The sequence below is a fragment of the Lagenorhynchus albirostris genome, chromosome 1 (genome assembly GCF_949774975.1).
Source record: "Lagenorhynchus albirostris chromosome 1, mLagAlb1.1, whole genome shotgun sequence".
Taxonomy (NCBI): Eukaryota; Metazoa; Chordata; class Mammalia; order Artiodactyla; family Delphinidae; genus Lagenorhynchus; species Lagenorhynchus albirostris.
Window position 1 is genome coordinate 63,307,273 of NC_083095.1, and position 21,859 is coordinate 63,329,131.

The 21,859-nt window shown below is 38.6% G+C and overlaps 1 long non-coding RNA gene across 2 annotated transcripts in view; it reads right to left on the reverse strand.

Annotated features, from left to right (window-relative positions):
- LOC132517027 (uncharacterized) overlaps positions 1–21,859 on the reverse strand; it is a 149,706-nt gene that overhangs the window by 107,922 nt on the left and 19,925 nt on the right. For both annotated transcript variants that reach the window (XR_009539559.1, XR_009539561.1), the window contains exon 2: positions 16,190–16,301. This is a non-coding gene — a long non-coding RNA (uncharacterized LOC132517027). The remainder of the gene's footprint in view (positions 1–16,189; positions 16,302–21,859) is intronic.

The window sequence follows — 21,859 nt, forward strand, 5'->3', positions numbered from 1 at the left end:
ATGTACTGGATTATCTATGTAAAACATAACTGTATAACACTCTGTCTTTAAAGACTAGAATCACAGTTCCTCTTAGAGGACTATATCCAAGTAAATAACAGATATGAATAAAGCTCTACATGATGAGAGTAAAAGAGCAAAAATTTTAAAACAAACTAAATGTCTAAGACTAGGAAAATGGTTAAATAAATCATGGTGTGTTCACATCTTAGACTACTGCATACCTCTTAAAATCTATATATTGTTAAGTGAAATATATATATATAATTGACTCATTCTTCATGAATTCTGTATTTGTGAATTCACCTATTCTCTAAAATTTATTTGTAACCCCAAAATCAATCATTGCAGTGCTTTTTGTGGTCGTTTGTGGACTTGCACAAAGTTGCAAAAAATTTGAGTTGCCCAATGAGCACATTCCCAGCTGAGGTTCAACAAGGTGACAACTGCCTTGTTTCATCTCAACTGTAAATAAGTGTCTTTTCCACAGTCTATTTACTGCCCTGTATCTCACATTTTTGTGCTTTTTGTTGGTGATTTCACTGTTTAAAATGGCCCCTCAGGGTAGCACTGAAGTGCTATCCAGTGTTCCCAAGTCAAGAAGGCTGTGATGTGCCTCACAGAGCAAATACGTGTATTAAATAAGGTTCAATTCAGGCATGAGTTTTAGTGCGTTGGTCATGAGTTCAATGTTAATGAATTAGCAATATGTACTAAATAAACTGTCTTCAAACAGAAACACATAAAACAGGGCTATGTGTTGATCGATTATGAAAATGTTTCGACCAGAGGCTCAACAGGAACCTAACCCAGTACTTTTCCTAGGAGCAATGGTTCAATACTGCCTAATACATTGTTTGTCGTAACTACAGAACATAACTACCACAAATAATGAGAACTGTATATATATATATATATATATATATATATACACAACATGGAAAGATATATATCAAGATATTGATAGTGATTGTCTTTAAGAATGTGGTTGATTTTGATTTTTTTATAGTACTTTGCTATATTTGCCACATTTCTTTTTATCAGCAACGTGTGAATATATATAATTGAGGGAAAGTTAGTTATACAATAAACAAATGTAAGACCATGAGAAATAGGTTACACCAGTTATAGACCTTAATAACTCAGGAAGCCATGAAGGGTGGGCACTCATGTTTCTGAAGGTACCAGTGGCATAAGTAACCATTTTTAAAAACCCACGTAGGTGAGTACACAGGCTCTCCCTTTGGAATGGTAAGTAGGGCTAGTAGGGAAAGATGACAAAAATATTGTGCTTCCTCATAAAAACAAATTAGAACAAAACTTCATTCTATTCATTGTCAAAGGCATGGAAGGGAAAATTGTTGTTGGCTTGCCTCTTTCAGCCCATCTCCAAACAAAGCTTATTTATGAGCTGGGAGCTGAAAAGAACCTAGAATCCCTGATTTGTTTTTACACTAATGCTTGGTGGTAGAGATAATAAAGCTGCTGTGGGTGGGCTTTGCATAACCAACCCATCCTGCATCATGCCGTGGTCAGGCTGGGCTTTAAGTGAATGTGTTATTTGAAAATCAATGCTAAGACCGTAAAAAAGCATTGCAGTATTGTGCCTGTTCTCACCCTCCAAGTTTTCTCTGGGGATCCGTGTGTTATCAACACTTCACCCTCACATTACTCACAGGCAATAGCAGCTGTGGCAGCATTTTCTCGTCCTTAGTTTGTTTCAACTCCCCTGAGAACCATATAGAATGCACCTCCCATTTATGCCAACTTTTCCTTTGTGAAGGATCCCACAAGGCTTCATTAATTTCTCAAGCTAGCCCCAGAGGTCACTACTGCCGCTTCTGGGGCAAAGCAGTACCTGATAGCACACAGAAACCCAGGATAGCCATTTGAATTAAGAAACAGAAAATCATTCCTACTGTAGGGAGTTCAGGGAAATTACATACGACCAGTTTACCAGGGACTTAGGTATTCTTACCCTGACAAAGAAATAATGGCCGTCACTGACTCTGAGGTGAGGTCCTCACGCTGGGAGTCCAAAAACTATTTAGAACAGGTGGACTCCAAAGAACAAAGTTTCAATCAAAGGGTACTCTTTGGTTGAGACAAAAATTTGACACATCTTGAGAGGAATACTGATGCAATGGAGCTTCCTTATATAATACACTCAAAACTCCAAAGGAATTAAGTTTCCTCTAATATAATGCAGCTGGATATTAGCAAGAAAGAACTACATGAAAAACCTAAGGTTGAATGCATCAAGCAGAGAGAACACAAAGCAATTAATGTGAGAGAAAGAGAAGACGTTGGCTCTAAAGGAAACGGAAACCGGCTATTATCATCCTTTTGATGATTACAGACGAAGCCCTCTTCAGCAGGGAAAGGTTTCGTTAACTAAATGGCCTGGAAGCTCTTACCACAGATGAATCAGAGAATGTGTTTCCAGGGCAGGGAAGGAAAAAGTCTATTTAAAATGAGAACCCAAAAGATCTTTCAAAACAAAAATTTCTTATTAGCTACCTAAAAATCAATAAGGAAAAGAAAAACACCTCAACAGAACTATGGGCAAACAGCATGAACAGGCAAGTCACACACACAAATATTGCTAATGAACATTAAAAGCTGCTCGACTTCCTTTATGATTAATCAAATAAAAATTAAAACAATAATGTGATTATTTTTACCTATCAGATTGCCAAAGATGCACAAATTGATGATATTTGCTGGTGGCAAGAAGGTAGGAAAACATAAATGGAAAAATACTCTTGTTGGAATTGTATGACTCTATTGGAGGGGAATGTAGCAATTTATATTATATTTTATTTAATGTTTTAACAGCTTTATTGAGATGCAATTCACATGCCATAAAATTCAGTTCTGTAAAGTGTAAAATTCAGTCATTTTTAGTCCAGTGCCAGAGTTGTGTGGCCATCACCACTATCTAATTTTAGGACATTTTTATCACTGCTTTAAAGAAACCTGGTTTCCATCAACAGTCACTCTCCACCCCCCAGTCCCTGTCCGCTTTCTGTCTCTGTGGATTTGCCTATTCTGGACATCTCATATACACAGACTCATACAATACACGGCCTTTTGTAACTGGCTTCTCTCGCTTAACACATTTTCAAGGTTCATCCACGGTGTATGACAAACCCACAGCAAACATTATTCTCAATGGTGAAAAACTGAAAGCATTTCCTCTAAGATCAGGAACAAGACAAGGGTGCCCACTCTCACCACTATTATTCAACATAGTTTTGGAAGTTCCAGCCACGGCAATCAGAGAAGAAAAAGAAATAAAAGGAATCCAAACTGGCAAAGAAGAAGTAAAACTGTCACTGTTTTCAGATGACATGATACTATATATAGAAAATCCTAAAGATGCCACCAGAAAACTACTAGAGCGAATCAATGAATTAGTAAAGTCACAGGATACAAAACTAATACACACAGAGAACATGCTGTATAGCACAGGGAACTCCACTTCCCTGTACAGTAGAAACTAACACAACATTGTAAAACAACTATACTCCAATTTTAAAAAATTAAGACACAGAAATCTCTTGCATTCCTATACGATAACAACGAAAGATCAGAAAGAGAAATGAAGGAAACAATCCTATTTACCATTGCAACAAAAAGAATAAAATATCTAGGAATAAACCTACCTAAGGAGGCAAAAGACCTGTATGCAGAAAACTGTAAGATACTGATGAAAAAAATCAAACACAATACAAAGAGATGGAGAGTTATACCATGTTTTTGGATTGGAAGAATCAATATTGTGAAAATGACTATACTACCCAAAGCAATCTATGGATTCAGTGCAATCCCTATCAAATTACCAATGGCATTTTTCACAGAACTAGAACAAAAATTTTTACAGTTTTCATGGAAACACAAAAGACCTCAAATAACAAAAGCAATCTTGAGGAAAAAAATAAAACAAAAGAGCTGGAGGAATCAGTCTCTCTGACTTCAGACTATATAACATTTTAACATTTAACATTAACATTAACATTATAATGACTCAACATTTCTATTTCTAGTAATTTGTCTCACAGAAGTGGTCAAGGGTATTCAGTATAGCATTGTTTATAATATTTTTAAAATCTAGTATAACCCAACTGTCCATTCATTGAGTTGGTTAAATAACTACTGTACTTATAATGGAATACTAGAAAGCTATTAAGAAGAATGAGACATATCTTTACACAGTAGGATGCATTAAATAAAACAACAAGTTGCAAAACACTGTGAACAGGCTACAGGGTTTCTTTATGGGATGATTAAGATGTTCTGAAATTACGGTAAAAATAAAAATATTATTTGGGGTAAAAGAAATGTTCTGAAATTAGATAGTGGTGATTGTTGTACAACATTGTGAAAGTACTAAAAGCCACTAAGTTGAAAGCCACTAAATGATTGAAATAGGTGAGGAAAATTAAGAGGTGCAAACTTCTAATTATAAAATAAATGAGTCATGGGAGTTCCCACTGCTGTGGCCTGGGTTCAATCCCTGGTTGGGGAACTAAGATCCCACAAGCCATGTTGTGTGGCCAAAAATAAATAAATAAATTTAATTAAATAAATGAGTCACGGAATGAAGTTTAATATATAGTGTGGGGAATATAGTCAGTAATTATATAATATCCTTGTATGGTGACAGATGGTAACGACTTATTGTGGTGATCGTTTTGTAATATATAGAAATATCAAATCACTATGTTGTGCAAAAGGAGCTATCATAGTGTTGTAGGTCAGTTATACTCCAAATAACAGACAGACAAACAAACTTATAGAAAAAGAGATCAGATTTGTGGCTACCAGAGGTGGGGTTAGGGTGGAGGAGGTTAAATTGGATGAAGATGGTCACTAAATTGAATGCTCAAAAATGGTTAAAACGGTGAATTTTTATGTTATGGGAATTTTACCACAATTTGAAAAAATAATATGAATAACATGATCCCATTTTTTGTGGGGAAAGCAATAACATCTATTAGTATGTACATAGACAAAAATCTGGAGAGAGACAGACTAAATAATTGATAGTTGTCTATGGTCATACCGCCCTGAATATGCCTGATCTCATCTAAATAATTGATAGTGATTACCTCTGAGGGTGACAGACATGGAGTATTGTCAATATCCATGTTGCATATGTCTCTAATGTTTGAATATTTAGTAAAAAAAAAAAAAAAGCATGTATAACTTTCATATTCAGAAGAAAATATATTAGGGTTTCCCTGGTAGCGCAGTGGTTAAGAATCCACCTGCCAGTGCAGGGGGACACAGGTTCGTGCCCTGGTCCAGGAAGATCCCACATGCCACGGAGCAACTAAGCCCGTGCGCCACAACTACTGAGCCTGAGCTCTGAAGACTACGAGCCACAACTACTGAGCTCACGTGCTGCAACTACTGAAGCCCGCACACCTAGAGCCCATGCTCCACAACAAGAGAAGCCACTTCAATGAGCAATCCGTGCACCCAACGAAGAGTAGCTCCCACTCGCCACAACTAGAGAAAGCCTGCCTGCAGCAATGAAGACCCAACACAGCCAAAAATAAATAAATAAATTAATTAATTAGGAAAAAAAATTTTATAAAAGAAGAAAATATATTAAATCACTTGAAAAATATACCCTTTTCTAGAGAACAAATGTCTGATTATTTGAGAACAAATAATTGAACTCGTAAAAAATTCCTTTTATCAAAGATATTTCAAGATATCTGTTTCAGTGGTATGAGGTTTAGGACATGCTACCCCTAAATATGGCATCTTGGCATATTAAATATCTTAAGCTGAAGGAATTTTAAAAACGGCAGAAGCAGGAAGGTCACTTTGACCTGCCCATTCCTTTTCCCTGAAACAATTCATAAATTTCCCATGTGAAAGGTGTCTTTCTGGACTTCCCTGGTGGTGCAGTTGTTAAAAATCCACCTGCCAATGCAGGGGACACCGGTTCAAGCCCTGGTTCGGGAAGATCCCACATGCCGCGGAGCAACTAAGCCAGTGTGCCACAACTACTGAGCCTGTGCTCTAGAGCCCACGAGCCACAACTACTGAGCCCACGTGCCGCCACAACTACTGAAGCCCACACGCCTAGAGCCCATGCTCCATAATGAGAAGCCCGTGCACTGCAGCGAAGACCCAACACAGTCAAAAATAATAAATAAATAAATAATAATAAAAAATTTAAAAGATGAAAGGTGTCTTCCTTGTGCTGGGAAGAAAGAAGACATTCTTATCACTAGAGACAGAGAATTTGAGGCCAAGAAGGCTGTATAAACAAACCTTGTTAAACTAACCCTTAACTTCATAGTTACTTCTTCACCATTTACTACCCCCAGCCCAAACCTCTTTGTCTTGTCAATTCTTCACAAATTCGTTGTTTCTTTGTCTAAAGAGTATTAAAGCTTCCTACTCTGGTCACTTCTGCAGGTCTTTAGTCTCCTGTGAAGGCTCCGTATACATGTAAAAATCCAATAACATTTGTATGTTTTTCTCCTGTCAATCTGTCTTTGTCAGTTTAATTTTCAGACCCAGCCAGGGACGCTAAGAGGGTCAAGGAAAACTTTTTTCATCCCCTTTAGTGGGAACTGTATTATTTCAGATTTGTGAGACTGTAAAGATTTTGTTGTTTTGCATTTTCTCATTCAATAAAGAAAAAGAAGGAGAACATGTACAAAAAAGCATTTGTTCACTATAGTTAGATGCTAAAATCTAACCTTTGAGACTGAAATATAAACACTCATTTGTCTAGAAGAAATTGGGTACTAAAGGCTATGTACACAGCTTTATGCCTGTGTTTCCAACCAAACCATTTGCTGGGTCCTGACCTTCAGACAATAAAAGGAAGTAGAAGATTCAGGGTCAGAAGACTGGGATTCTGGTTCCAGTTCAACCACTAATTGCTATGTGAACAAAGGCAAATCCTTCAACCTGTCTAGGCCTCCATTTCTTCATATCTAAAAATGGGGAGTTGATACTAAACAATTAGAGTGGTGAAATTATGTGATTATGTAAGAAATCAATAAGCCAAACAAACACTATACGCAAAAAATTTCCATTTAGGGCAGTGCATATTATTTTATGTAATCTTAAGAGAATCTGTTAAGGCAACTAAGCAAAGAGCTATGGGTAAATACACATGTTTGTGAAGATGGCCAATAGACTGTGTGCTTAAAAGCCTGGAAGCGAGGTAGCTATCAAAGGGTGCCTATGAGTGCAGAGAAGTCCTTCTCTAAAGAAACGTTTGAGCCTTCTAAGAAGAAAAGTTCATTCTCATTAAACTAATCTAATGTTCTTCTAGCTCTAAAGATGCATGATTTTGCAGACAATAGAAAAGAATTGTATTCCTTGCTGCCCCCTTGTGAGTTTTAAGGAAACTGTTCCTTGGTTTATTGAATTCGTTTTTTAAATTCAGCAAACATTTATTAAGTACTTATTTTGTGTCAGGCACTTTGCTGGTGATGAGAACACAAAAATTAAATAAGACATGATGCCTACTCTTAAGGAACTCACAAATTAATAAAGGCTAACAGTGGTCAAATATTTATACTTCAGTGTGACAGAGACAAGTTCAAGGATTTACTGGACCACTTACATCAGCCAGTTGTTTTTTGGGAGGTAGGGTGGGGCACTCAAGGAAGACTGATTCCCCAAGGAGTGAAAGGAGAGGTGAGCTGTCTCCAAAAGATATTTAGGTAGTAGAGTTTATGAGACTTGCTTATATGGTACATGAAGACATGGTGATAGGAATCAAGGAAATAGAGTCTAGAATAACAACTATGTCTATATGGCCATACCTGAACTATACAGAAATAAAAGAGACTTTAAAATGGTCAATATTTTCATTCTTTCAGCTTAGTCTCTCTGAATTATTTCCTATCAGTATCTCAGCCACATTTCATTTTTAATTTATTCTACTTCTAATCTCAGCTCTTCTCATTTAGTACTTTTCAGGATTTTATTTGGGTATTGTTATCATCATTTTATGTTTGATAACTGTAGACTAAGGCCAGGTAATATTCAAACCCTAATAACACAAACACTAGTCTCATGGAATAATTTTTCACAATAAACAAAAGCATAGGCCATGTCAGGAAACAAATTAACAAATTGTTTTTGAATTTCTCACTTTTGTAATCTCCAGGGCCATCATAGGACCTGGCACATGATTGGCTGGTTCAAATAATAAATTTGAATGATGACTAAAGAGTAAAGGGATTTGAATGAATAAGTGATTTTGAAATCAGCCTGTGAAGAAAGGGTAAGACTTGGATCACTAGAAAGGCTGGAGAAGAATTATTTGAGAAAGGGAGAGCCACATATAAACTAAGAGCATTTATCAAAGAAAACATGATAGCAAGTACATGGGTTAATTAATAATTAGTGCTGACTAATTTAGGGGGCTATTCGAGGGCACAAGTATCCAGATATAGACACAATCAGACATGGGTCTTTTCCCTGAGCCTCAAGGGATTCTTTATTGTACATCTACTCTCTGCAATATGAAGAGGTTGAAACAGAGTGGAGTGTGAAGTCTTAGGCTGAGATCTCTCTCCACCACTTCCTCCTGAAACGTTGGCCTGTGAATCCCTCAGCTTCAACCACTCCTTTTCAAGAGCTAGATGTAAATCTTGTTCAATAAGACAGCTAGGAGAAGAGAGAACATTCAACAGTTGTAATTACCTAAATGTCCCACCATTACCCATTCGAATGACTAAATCCTCTGTATCGATCATTTTAACAAACGATAATTAAACCCAAATAACCTCTAGGATCATTTGGTTTCTACGGTGACAAAACTGAACCTCTAGGCATTATATTGCAAGGCCCTGAGTCGAGGCCGGCAGAGCAAAACAAAGCACAAAGGGAACTTGGTGGAAAGGGGCTAGTGCGCTGGAGTGGGAGGAAGGCAGCAGATCCCCGTAGCAGATGCTTGTCGGTTACCAGTAGATGGAAGCACCCCCCACTCCCACCCCACCAGTAAAGAAAATTCTTAAATTCTTCCCGGCTTTGCACTGTGTACTGGTGTAGTCACAGTAATAATTGCCTCCCACTATTTGCTACGGCCAACCGACATGCAGCTCATTTTTGCCCTCTGAAACATTGCTTCCCTCACTGGTAAATCATTTACCCAATTCGAGAAGGCCTGCTAGGAATATCATGTGCTTGTCAGCTTAGGCATATGGTTGAGGATTTCTACCTTTTTAGATCTAAGGTAAGAAATTTTGCAGGGCATTTCCTCCAGCCCCAAAAGATATTAGCGACAGACGAAAATCAGACTGACTTCGTTTGCCATAACAGAGAGGGGATATCATCTTGAATACGTTAAAGCAGGGACTGTGTCATACTCACCACTATGTCCTTAGGGGTTAGTGCAGCATGCAGTCAGTTCACAAAAATAGTTTTTTCAACTGAACCTGATACCGAGCAGGACCCTGTGAGGCTCCTTAGCACAAAGCCTTCCTGTGTCCCACATTTCTTTGATTACAGGAAACAGGCTTCAATCAGCCTCCATGACCTTCCCTGAGTTCCAAAGGGCAGATTCAAGCAGTTGTTAATTAGGGAAGGGACAGGATGCGAGACAGAGGAGGAACAAACAGTCCAGAGAAACAATAGTGCAGCCTTGGAGCCAGGTCCTGGTTCCCCATCAAGGGATACACACAAGGATATCTTTGAGCTGTTTTGCAGAGACTGAGACCCACACCAGGTGGGAGAAGTTAACTGTTAATGATGGTGTGCTGCCCACAAGCAAGGAGACCCCAGACCCATTGGAACCAGAAGGCTGATGATGCTGACTCCCACGTACCTGACCACCAGCCAGTCGGAAGAATGTCCACAAGCTGATCACACCCTCTTTGAACCTTACTATCAGACTTCTCTTATAAAGCAACTATACTCCAATAAAGATGTTAAAAACAGAAACAAACAAACAAACAAAAACTTCTCACTACCCCCTCCAGGTTGGGACACACAGTTTTGAGGGCACTAGCCTGCTGTGGCCCCCTTTGCCGGGCAAAGCAATAAAGCTGTTCTTTACTACTTTACCCAAAACTCTGTCTCTGAGATTTAATTCAATGTTGGGGTACAGAGGCCGGATTCAGCTTCAAACTTAACACAAAGTAATTTAAATTAAAATCCAGGCTAGGGCTTCCCTGGTGGCGCAGTGGTTGAGAGTCCCCCTGCCGATGCAGGGGACACGGGTTCGTGCCCCAGTCCAGGAGGATCCCCCATGCCACGGAGCGGCTGGGCCCGTGAGCCATGGCCGCTAAGCCTGCGCGTCCGGAGCCTGTGCTCCGCAACGGGAGAGGCCACAACAGTGAGAGGCCCGTATACCAAAAAAAAAAAAAAAAAAAATCCAGGCTAGGTCTAACAATATTAATGTATAAATCATACACTAATAAATCTTTCCAAAGCACCACGTTTGTTGAGATTTTTAAATACTTAAAATGGCAGGTGAGCAGCCTCCTAACTGGTTGTTCTATGGTGTGTGTAAATAGTATTATCTAAGCTTTTCTTCTGCAGGACAAGCACTGCTAGGCAGAAGTCAGAGACAAAAACTTTGGGTAGTTCAGCACTTTCTGTAACCCATCAGCGGGTTTAGAAATCATTAACTGTGTGCTAAGCACTGTTCCAGGTCCTGGGATTTTAATGGGGAGTCATGTGGGGTCAGCTAAAAGTACTGGAAGACTCTTTGGACAAAACTATAATTCAAAAAGATACATGCACCCCAATATTCACAGCAGCACTATTCACAATAGCCAAAACATGGAAACAACCTAAATGTCCATCAGATGAATGGATAAACATGTGGTAAATATATACAATGGAATACTACTCAGCCATTAAAAAGAATGAAATAATGCCATTTGCAGCAACATGGCTGGATTTAGAGGTTATCATACTAAGTGAAGTAAGTCAGAGAGAGAAAGACAAATGCCATATGATATCACTTATATGTGGAATCTAAAATACGACATAAATGAACTTATCTGCAAAACAGAAACAGACTCACAGACATAGAAAACAGACTTGTGGTTGCCAAGGGGGGTGGGAGAGGGATGGAGTGGGAGTTTGGGATTAGCAGATGCAAACTAGTATATGCAGAATGGATAAACAACAAGGTCCTACTGTATAGCACAGGGAAATATATTCAATATCCTGTGATAAGCCATGATGGAAAAGAATATAAAAAAGTATGCATATGTATGTATGCATATATAACTGAATCACTTTTCTGTACAGCAGAAATTAACACATTTCAAATCAACTATACTTCAATAAAATAAATAAACAAAATGAAATAAGTCTGATTTCTATCAGAAAAAAGAAAGTATTGGAAGACTCTTTCCCAATTAACTACGAATTACCCCCAAATCCTGTCTTCTTGGAATTTGTATGAAGAATCTCATATCAAAGAATGCATAATACCATGTTCACGCGTTCATTATTAATTAGTGCTGATTAAGTTAGGGGACACTTGAGGGCCTAAGAATCCAAATACAGACAAAAAGCAGCGTAATATTTTAAAATAGTGTAATTTTCACAGCTTGTGTGTGTTTTTAACAGGACCCCATATACAATGGCATCTATGATGCATGAAAACAAATAAGCTCAGGAAATGCACAGCACTGTAAATAAAACAATCCTAGAAAACACAGTGCCAACTTCTCCCTTTGTGATCTTAAATTCAAATAAATCTGTGTTTTTCATTAGAGCAAACCCTTTGGCTCTTTACTTTTTTTTTTTTTACATGTACATGTATTCTCCACACCGCCCTCCACCCAACCCCCATCAAATTTCTACCTATAATGATACTTTTACCTTTGAGGCAACTATTCAGATTTTTTCAAGTTGGCAAAAGCCCTATTTCTTCAGCACATGCAGGCAGAAGAAAGCACCACTATTTTTTAATTAATTTCAGAAAGTTTAAAGGCCTAAGTGAGAAAAGTAAAAATTTTAAATGATCAGAAGACCATTTAGAAAACTTTCTATGACATCCAGACACAAACAAGACCAAAACCACAAACCATAAAGAAAAATTTTGATAAATTCAACTACATTACAATGTAAAGCTTCTGTATGACAACAGTTACCATTTTTTAAAAAAGTTATGAAAAGCTACAGACTGTGAGACGATATTTAGAAATGTAAATTAGCACAATTACTTTCAAGGCAATTTGTCTAAATCTCACAAATTTGGAAATACACATATCCTATAACCCAGCAATTCTACTGTAAAATGTATATCTAGAGCAGTAATTCTCAAACTTCAGCTTGAATCAGAATAACTGGAAAGCCTGTTAAAGTACAGCCTGCTGGGCCCCACCTCCAGGTTCTGATTTAGTAAACATGGGCGAAGGCCCTGGAATCTGGATTTCTAACAAGTCCCAGGTGATCCTGATACTGATGTTGCTGATTCAGGCACTACATTTTGAGAATTACTGCCCCAGAGAAACCATCATGCACGTACCTAAGAGGACACGTACAAAAAATGTTCACCATAGTGTTGTCTGCAGTTGTGAAAAACTAGAAACAACCAATAAGGAAATGGATGAATAAATGTAGAACATTCAAGCAATGCAGTTACTTGAATGAACAGCATGGATCAATATGAATAAATCTCAAATCATAATGATGAGTGAAAAAGCGAGTTGCAACAGAATACATTCAATATGCCATTTATGTAAATCTTAAACAATAGTCTCTACTGTTTATGGATACATTCTTATGTATCAAAATTATGAAAACAGGGATAAGAAGGATACATATGAGTGAGGGAGTAGGGAACTGAGATTGAGAAATGGTTCAAAGGAAGCTTCAGTGTATCCATAATATTTTGTTTCTTTAAAACTGACCTCAGGGCTTCCCTGGTGGTGCAGTGGTTAAGAATCCACTTGCCAATGCAGGGGACGTGGGTTTGATCCCTGGTCTGGGAAGATCCCACATGCCATGGAGCAACTAGGCCCGTGCACCACAACTACTGAGCCTGTGCTCCCCAGCCCATGAGCCACAACTACTGAGCTCACGTGCCGCAACTACTGAAGCCTGCGGGCTCTAGAGCCCGTGCTCCGCAACAAAAGAAGCCACTGCAATGAGAACCCCACGCACTGCAATGAAGAGCAGCCTCAACTCTACACAACTAGAGAAAGCCTGCGCGCAGCAACAAAGACCCAACGCAGCCAAAGAAAAAAACCAACAACACTATGATCTTCCTTCTTTTTCTTTTTCCTTCTTTTTCTTAAAAGCAGATGAAATTCCTATATGAAAGAGGTCCTCCCTGTATCCTCATCTTATCACCAAGGATGAGAAATTGAAACCAAGAGAATTCTGTACACTTAGACTCTGTTAAAATCATTCTCCTCTTCCTTTGGCCTCCTCATGGAGGTCAGTCACTTTTCCACACTTGCCTCTCCGTGTTCAAACTAATATAAACGCAAGTAGGTACTGCCATTTCTTTGGGTCTTCGTTTGTTATGAGGGCTCTGGTGTCACATAAACAATAAAAATTTGTATGCTTTCCTCTTGTTAATCTCTCCTCTGTCAGTTTAATACTCAAGCCCATCCGAAAAACCCTAAGAGGGTAGAGGTAAAAATATGCCTCCCCTACAAATGTATACAATGTCTCTGACAAGTTCCTCTGAAATTGGCTCAATTCTTATCTTCCTACAACCTCAGCTCCCCAGGAACTTCAAAAGCTATCTCCTCCTTAAAGAAGCCTTCCTGGACTTCCCTGGTGGCGCAGTGGTTAAGAATCCGCCTGCCAGTGCAGCGGACACGGGTTCGAGCCCTGGTCCAGGAGGATCCCACATGCCGCGGAGCAACTAAGCCCATGCACCACAACTACTGAGCCCGCATGCCACAACTACTGAAGCCCGTGTGCCTGGAGCCTGTGCTCTGCAACAAGAGAGGCCACCGCAATGAGAAGCCCACGCACCGTGGAGAAGAGTGGCCCCCACTCGGCACAACTGGAGGGGGCCTGTGTGCAGCAACGAAGACCCAATGCAGAAATAAATAAAAAAATAAATAAGCTTAATAAAAAGAAAAAAAAAAGGAAGGCTTCCTGACTATACATTCTGAAAGAGCATCTCCAGCCTCTCTCCAATTCCTTTCCCTGGAATTCTCTTTCCAGTTCTTTTATGTTTGTTAATAGCATTTATCACTACCTGACATTATCTTATATATTAACTTGTTTACTGTGTTACACTCTCTCTGGCATGTAAGCTTCATAATTCAGGGACCCTGTCTGGTAGCAAACATCACTGGTGTATCTAGGGTCTCGACTAATGCGTGGCAAAAAGCAGGGGCCCAGTAAATATTTGTTGGATGTATGAACAAATGAATCTGCCTTTCTCTCTCTGTTCATCTTTCTTACTTTTAATATTCCCTCCACTAACTGTGGGTATGCTCCAGAAGCTGGTGCACTGCCAATGTCCCAAGATATTTCAATCTTTTGTTTTTAATTCAATCCCGCATTTCCACTGTCTCAAAGACTGCCCCAGAGTCTCAATGTTTGTTTATCTAACAAACATTATTTTATTTTCTTCGAAAGAAAAAGCCCCAAACTGGGTCCGCTCTTCCCATCCCATCTGCCACCAACTCTTACCACTTCTTTTCCTGTATTTTTTTTCAGCCTTTTGTCACTGTTTATCAGTATTAATACAACTCACAGTAATACACTTTAAGCTTAAATTGAGCATTGCCATTTACAAAGTATGTTAACGTTAATGATCTTACTTAACCCTTCAAACCTTATAAAACTGGGTATTTATCTTAGAGAAATGAAGCTATGTTCATAAAAGCTTATACATGAATCTTATACAGCCATACCTCATTTTATTGCTTTGCTTTATTGTGCTTCACAGATAATTGCATTTTTTACAAATTGAAGGTCTGTGACAACCCCGAGTCAAGCAAGTCTCTCAGCACCATTTTTCCAACAGCATTGGCTCACTTCACGTGTATACATCACGTTTTGGTACTTCTCACAATATTTCAAACTTTTTCATTATTATTATATTTGTTATGATGACCTGTGATCAGTGATCACTGATGTTGCTACTATGACTCACTGAAGGCTCAGATGACGGTTAGCATCTTTTAGCTAAGTAGCATTTTTAACTAAAATAAAGTATATTTTAAATTAAGATATACACAGTATTCTTTTAGACAATGCTACTGCACATTTACTAGACCACAGTATAGTGTAAACATAACTGTTATATACACTGGAAAACCAAAAACTTCATGTGACTTTCTTTATTGCAATGTTCACTTTATTGTGGTATCCTGGAACGGAACCTGCAGTATCTCCCAGGTATGCCTGTAGCAGTTTTATTTGTAAGAGCAAAAGACTTGAAACCCAAATATCCTTCATTAGGTGGATGGATAAACTGCAGTACACCCATATAATGGACTATTACTCATTACTAAAAAGGAACATACTACAATATTAACGAATGCAACAACCTGGATGGGTCTCAAGGGCTTTATACTGAATGAAAAGAGCCAATCTCAAAAGTTTCCATATTGCATAATTCCATTTATATAACATTCTAGAAATGAAAAAATTACAGTGATAGAGAACAGATCAGTCACTGCCTGGGGTTGGTGACAGGAGGAAGGTATGACAATAAGGGGTAGTACAAGGGTGTTTCTTTGTGGCAATGGAACAGTTCCGTAACATGATTGTGGCAGTGGTCACACAGATCTATACAATTTTATAAAATTTCATAGAGCTGTACAGCAAAAAACCAAAAAACCAGTACCTGTAGGAACTGTGAAATCTGAGAAAACACCGTAGTTTTTTATTGTTAGCATTGTACCAGTGCCAACCAGCTGATTTTGATAATGCTATCATTGGAGGAAGCTGAGTGAAAGGTACGTGGGAATTCTCTCTACTACTTTTGCAACTTTTGTGAGCACAAAATCATTTCAAGTAAAAAGTTCAGATTATGTGTAATTGCATGAATTGTATACACAATACAAAATGACTTTAATTAGAAGAGCTATTAGGTAAAAAATTTACATTGGAAAGATCCTCATTGCAAACACTAGAGCCATGTTTAATATCTTACAGATCTACATGTTCTGAATCATTCCAAAAACTTAACAAAAGAGCAACACTCTAACTTGGTACCTGATAATCATGATTCATAAGAAGCAAATTTAATTTTACTCACCTGGAGCTGTAGTCACCAATCAGGTTTTGAGAATAAGTGCTTCCCCTGAAATGGTCTGGTGTTACTCTCTGGAAGGCAAAGCCTGCCATCTGCTACGCAGCAGTCATCTCGCCTGAAATGGGATCAGAGGGGGGTGGGTTTAACTGAATGTTCATTTAAATAAAACCTCATTATAGCAAAATTGTAATGTAATTTTAATCTGTATCACTTCATATGGAAAGTGAATTTTGGCTGAATATGTATATGTTATACAGATAATTTTGTAAATAAACACTGAATCACTGAAAAAAAAGACATAAAAGCTGTGAGAGTAGCAGTGGTGCAGTGTCAGCAGCAAACAGCGACTCATATTATTAGGGCTTACCAAAGGCACTGTGCTAAGGGCTTACACAGATTGCCTCGTTTCATCCTCACAACAGCCATGTAAGGAAGTGTTATTACTATTGCTTTTTATAGATCAAGATATAGAGACACAGAGAGGCCAAGTAACTTGATCTGGGTCACATAGGTGGAAACTGGCAGAGCTGAGAACCTCAACTGCTCTTCTAATTCATGTCTACTGCTTTTGCCCCTACATAATAGTGCCTTGATCTTTACTTGCCTGCCCACCTTCAGCTTCCCTTCTCATCAGTCCATTTTTAGTTTTCCTATTGCTGCCATGACAAATTACCACAAGTTTAGTGGTTTAAACAATACAAATGTATTATCTAACAGTTCTGGAAGTCAGAAGTCCAAAATGAGTCTCCCTGGGCTAAAATCAAGGTGTTGGCAGGGCTGTGTTCATTGTGAAGACCCTAGAGGAGAATCCATTTCCTCACCTCTTTCCAGCTTCCAGAGGCTACCTTTTACTCCTTGGCTTATGGCTTCATTCCTCTACCCTCAAAGCCAGCAACAAGCCTGAGTCCTTTTCACACTGCCATTTCTCTGGTTCTCTCTCTTCTGCCTCCCGCTTCCATTTATGAGGAACCCTGTGATTACATTAGGTCCACCTGGGTAATCCAGGATCATCTCCCCATCTCAAGATCGTTTGGTTAGCAACCTTAATTCCACCTGAAAACTTAATTTCCCTTTACCATGTAACCTCACATTCTCACAGGATCTGGGAATTAGGACATGGACATCTTGGGGGAGATTTCATTTCAGGTGACCTTTCTTTTCCTTTCCTACCAATTCCAAACTTTTTTTTTCTTTTATTTTTTTTATATGACCTTGGGTGTTATTTGCTGACGCATGGTGTGGGTCAAGGTTGTTGAGAAGATAATGTCAAGGACTTTGAGGCTAGGGCATTGGGTGCTTTGTCCCCTGAACTCTGAAGTCACCCAAGGTGAGTATGACTTGGAAGTCAAGATGCAACCCTTGAATGTGGGTAAATGTGAAAATGGTAGGTGACACTGTCCAGGAGAGGTAGAGGATGGTGTAACAAAACGGCATTAATTTTGAATGAGGAATGTATGTAAACAAGGGTAGAAAGGTAACGCTCTGGAAGAGTGATTCTCAAAGTTTACTGTGCTTAAGAATCACCTGGAGGGTCTGTTCAAACACAAATTGCTGGACCCTATTCCCAGAGTGTCTGTTTCAATAGGTCCGGAGTAAAGCCAAGAAATTTGCTTTTCTAGCAAGTTCCCAGGTTTGGGGATCACTCTTTCAGACCACCACTCTGGAAGATCTGTAATGAGAATTTGACAGAGATGAACTTGTTGAATAAAGAACAATAAGCAGCCTCCATAAGACAGAATGAGGGAGAGGGAATAGAGATATCAGAAAGAAGAATTGCTTTTGTTTGTTTCAGTTAAGGGAATATGTGGAGAAATCATTCATTAAAGTAATTGAGGAGGGAGGAAACTCTAGTCTCATGACTTGGGGTTTCCTGAAGATGTGGTGAAACAGTTTGAAGAAAAGTCAACAAGGAGCTGGTTGAGGCTCTAGGGAAAATGCATAGGCTGTAAGAAAAATAAAGATTCTGAGAGGCTGCAATTTAAGGGAATAACTGAGGTAATTGTCTAGGTTGTGAAGCCCTGTGTTAGCAAAGGCTCAGATGCAAAGAGTGCCGTGGAAACCTGCAGCTGGGTCACCACCTGTAAACTTTGTTACTCTTGAAATGGCTAATGGAGCTTAAGGCCTTGTTTTCCCAGAGTGAAACCAGGAGTACTCTGAGATATGGGGAGAGTGTGCCTGTGTGGTTGATCCCCAAACTTTTTCATTTATATTTTTATACTCCTGTCTTGTTCTTAAAATTTTGGTGTGATTTCAGAACATGTACTATGGGATATAAAATTGCAATTTAAAAAAATCAAAGCTTAAGAGAGAATTCTGGGAAGATAGTAGATAAGAAGCACCAGGAATCTGTCTCCCTACCTGGACAACAATTGCTCTGGCAGAGTCTGTCTGATGTAACTATTTTGTAACTCTAGAGTCCATTGAAGGTTTGTAACTTCCAGGAAGCTATGTTGGTCAATTTCAGCTCTCAGCATAGCACAGACTGCTTATCCCCCATTCTGGGAGCCAGACATTAAACACCAGGACATTCAAAAGTAACTGCATATACAGCAGAAATCAGAAAGTCACCTTGGACTTTCCCGGTGGCGCAATGGTTAAGACTCTGTACTCGCAATACAGGGGGCCCAGGTTCATCTGGTTGGGGAACTAGATCCCACATGCATGCCACAACTAAGGAGCCCACGTACCTCAACTAAGGAGCTGGTGAGTTGCAACTAAGAAGCCCTCAAGCCACAACTAAAGGAGCCCGCCTGCCATAACTAAGGAGCCTGCCTGCCACAACTAGGACCCAGCTCAACCAAATAAATAATTTTTTTTTTCTTTTTTACCGTACACGGGCCTCTCACTGTTGTGGCCTCTCCCATTGCGGAGCACAGGCTCCGGACGCACAGGCTCAGTGGCCATGGCTTACGGGCCCAGCCGCTCTGTGGCATGTGGGATCTTCCCGGACCGGGGCACGAACCCGTGTCCCCTGCATCGGCAGGCAGATTCCCAACCACTGTGCCACCAGGGAAGCCCAAATAAATATTTTTTTAAAAAAAGAAAGTCACCTGACATGCCCAGGGAAAGGCAAGGACTAAAAAAGACCTGAGAACTGGAATAACCTATAAGGGAAAAGAATCTAAAAAGGGATATATGTGTTTGAATCACTTTGCTATACACCTGAAACTAACACAACATTGTAAATCAACTATACTTCAATTTTAAAAAATAAAAAAAAAATTTTTTTTAATTATACCATGAGAAAAAAAAATTTTTAAAGACCTGAGAAGACCATAAGTCTATATCTCAGGCTGATCTTTGGCAGAGAGAGCCTATAGCAATTTTTCAAAAAGCAAAGCAAAACAAAACCAAAAGCCATCAAACCTTGGGGAAGGGAGAGAATCTGATTTCCATAGTTACCATATCATTAGATTCAAATGTTCATGTTTTCAACAACAACAACAAAAATCACAAGGCATACAATGAAACAGGAATGTTCGCCCACTCAAAGAAAAAAAAAAAAAACACACCACCAGAACTGTCCCAGAGAAAAACCAGATGATGGACCTACTATACAATGACTGTTTAAAAACTATCATAGGGCTTCCCTGATGGTGCAGTGGTTGAGACTCCGCCTGCCGATGCAGGGGGCGCGGGTTCGTGCCCCGATCCGGGAGGGTCCCGCGTGCCGTGGAGCGGCTGGGCCCGTGAGCCATGGCCGCTGGGCCTGCGCGTCTGGAGCCTGTGCTCCGCAACGGGAGGGGCTGCAGGGGTGAGGGGCCTGCGTACCACAAAAAAAAAAAAAAAAAAAAAAAAACTAGCATAAAGATGCTCAAAGAACTAAAAGAAAACATGGAGAATTTCAATAAGGAGATAGAAAACCTAAAAAGAAACCCAAAAGAAACTCCAGAGCTACAAAGTGTAATACCTAAAATGAAAATTTCAAAGGCAGATTTGAGCAGGCAGAAGAAAGAATCAGCAAGCTTGAAGATAGGATGATGGAAATGATCAAGTCTGAGGAATGGAAAGAAAAAAAGATTAAAGAAAAGTTAACAGAGCTTAAGGGAACTGTGGGACACCATTAAGTAAACCACCATACACACATTATAAGAGTTTCAAAGAAGGAAAAAAAGGAAAAGAGATTATTTGAAGAAATACTGGCTGAAAACTTCTCAAGTTTGATTAAAAAAAACAAAATATGAATATAAACAACCGAGAAGATCAGTGAATTCCAACTGGATAAACTCAAAGAGACCCACACCAAGGGACACTGCGATCAAACTGTTGAAAGACAAAGAGAGAATCTTGAAAGCAGCAGTAGAGAAGCAATATATCACATACAAGTGATCCTCAATAAGATTATGTGCAGATTTCTCATCAGAAATCTTGAAGTCCAGGAGGCAGTGGACTGATACAGTCAAAGTGCTAAAAGAAAAAACTGTCAACCAGGAATCCTATACCTGGCAAAAGTAACCTTCAAAAGTGAGAGAGAAATTAAAACATTCCCAGATAAACAAAATCTGAGGGAGTTTGTTACCACTAGTCCTGCCCTGCAGGAAATGCTAAAGGCAGTCCTGCAGGTCGAAATGAAAGGACACTGGACAGTAACTCAAAGCCATACGAAGAAATAAAGATCTCAGTAAAGGTAAATACATGGGCTAGTATTATTATAAAAGTGGTTTGTAACTCCATTTTTAGGTTTTCTACATGATTTAAGAGAGTAATACATTTTTAAAAAACAATTATTAGTCTAAAAGCTAGTATTATTATAACTGTAACTCCACATTTTGTTTCCTATGGAATTTAAGTGACTAATGAATTTACTGGTTTTGAACACACAATGTATAAAGATGTAATTTTGTGACTTTAATAACTGAAAAGAATGGGGACTGAGCTGTGTAGAAAAAGAGTTTTGTATGTTACTGAAGTTGAACTGGTATAAATTCAAATTAGAATGTTATAATTTAGGTTATCAAATGTAATCTCCATGGTAACCACAAGGAAAATAGTTTTAAAATATACACAAAAGGAAACGAGGAGGGAATTAAGATGTTTTACTACAAAAAAAAATCACACACACAAAAGAAGACAGCAATGTGGGAAATAAGGGACAAAAAAAGTATAAGGCATATAGAAAACAAATAGCAAAATAATTCTATCAGTTATTACTTTGAATGTAAATAGACTAAACTCTCCAATTAAAAGACAGAGATTGAGAGAATGGATTTAAAATAATGATCCAACTATATGCTGTCTACAAGAGACTCACTTTAGATCCAAAGCCAAAAAAGGTTGAAAGTAAAAGGATGGAAAAAGACATTCCATTCAAACAGTGACCAAAAGAGAGCAGAGGTAGAAATATTAATATCAGACAAAATAGACTTTAAATCAAAAAAGTTTGCAAGAGTCAAAGAAGGACATTGTATATTAATAAATGGTTGAATACATCAAGAAGAAATAACAATTATAATATTTTAGGTACCTAATAACAGATCATCAAAATATGTAAAGAAGAACTGACAGAATGGAAGGGGAAAATAGTTCCATAATAATAGTTGAAGATTTCAATACTCCTCTCTCAATAATTGATAGAACAAATAGTTGAAGATAAGTAAGGAGAGGACTTGAACAACACAATAAACCAACTAGATCCAACAGATATATACAGAACACTCTACCCAACAACAATGG